This window comes from Ornithorhynchus anatinus, chromosome X1 (assembly GCF_004115215.2).
Source record: "Ornithorhynchus anatinus isolate Pmale09 chromosome X1, mOrnAna1.pri.v4, whole genome shotgun sequence".
In the NCBI taxonomy this organism is placed as follows: domain Eukaryota; kingdom Metazoa; phylum Chordata; class Mammalia; order Monotremata; family Ornithorhynchidae; genus Ornithorhynchus; species Ornithorhynchus anatinus.
In genome coordinates, this window is record NC_041749.1 from 50,905,908 (window position 1) to 50,907,189 (window position 1,282).

Genomic DNA, 1,282 nt, shown 5'->3' on the forward strand with positions numbered 1-1,282 from the left:
AGAAACATTATTTCTCCATCCTTCCAGACTCCCATGCCCTTTGCTCTAATCAATTGTTTCAAACATTTAATTCCCTCCTCAAATCCCTGTTCCCCCTATCCCCTCGACCCCATCTCTTGCCCCTAAAGACCTGGCTAGGTATCTTATTGAGAAAATTGAAATCATGAGGGGTGATCTCCCTAAAATCTCCCCTGCTCCTTTCCAAGTCCCTCTCTCCTCCTGCTCACTCTTCAACTCTCCCAGCTTTCCAACAGTATCTCAAAAGATCCCCTGCCTCTTTATTTTTTTTAGCAGTATTTGTTTAACACTTACTATGCACCAGGCATGGTACTAAGCACTGGGAAAGATACAAGCAAATCAGGTTGGACACAGTACATGCCCCACATTGGTTCCTCTGAAAATTTACCCCCTCCACCTGCACCTCTGACCCCATCCTGTCGCACCTAGTCAAAACACTTGCCCCCTCTCTTCTTCCCATCCTGACTGCCATCTTTGACTATTCATTCTCCAAAAGCTTCTTCCCCATTGCTTTCAAACATGGTCAGCCTCCCTTGACCTCATGACTCCCTCAGGCTCCATCTTCCTCCTACCATTCCTCCAAACTCCCTGAGTGAGTTGGTTACACCTGCTAAATCCACTTCCTCATCTCTAATTCTCTCTTTAACCTCCTCCAATCTGGCTTCCAGCCCCTTCTTGTCTTGTCTCGCCTTATTGCCGTTGAGTTGTTTCTGACCCGTAGCGACACCATGGACACAATCTCTCTCAGAACACCCCACTCTCCATCTGCAATCATTCTGGTAGTGTATCCATAGAGTTTTCTTGGTAAAAATACGGAAGTGGTTTACCATTGCTTCCTTCCGGGCCGTAAACTTGAGTCTCCGTCCTTGACTATCTTCCATGCCACTGATGCCCAGCACAGGTGAGTTTTGACTTGTAGCAGATTGCCTTCTACTCACTAACCACTGGCCAAGCTAGGAATGGAATGGGTATGCCTCTGCTTGACTCTCCCTCCTGTAGCCGAGACTGGTAGAGTACTAGAACCTCTCCAGGTGCTACCCTGAGGGGGGTTCCAGCCCCTTCACTCCACCAAAACTCCCCTCTCAAAGGGCACCACTGATCTCCTTCTTGCCACATCCAATGGCTTCTACTCCATCCTAATCCTCCTTGACCACTCAGCTGTCTTTGACACTGTCAACCACCCCTTTCTCCTGGAAACATGATCCAACCTTGGCTTCATTGATGCTGTCCACTCCTGGTTCTACTCCTATCTCTCTGGCTGCTC

General features: G+C 48.4%; 1 non-coding gene across 1 annotated transcript; it reads right to left on the reverse strand.

The window, feature by feature from the left end:
• Positions 1-929: 929 nt before the first annotated feature.
• LOC114807157 lies at positions 930-1,067 on the reverse strand. Its single transcript, XR_003755210.1, has one exon. It is a non-coding gene; the product is annotated as a small nucleolar RNA SNORA7 (small nucleolar RNA).
• Positions 1,068-1,282: the final 215 nt, after the last annotated feature.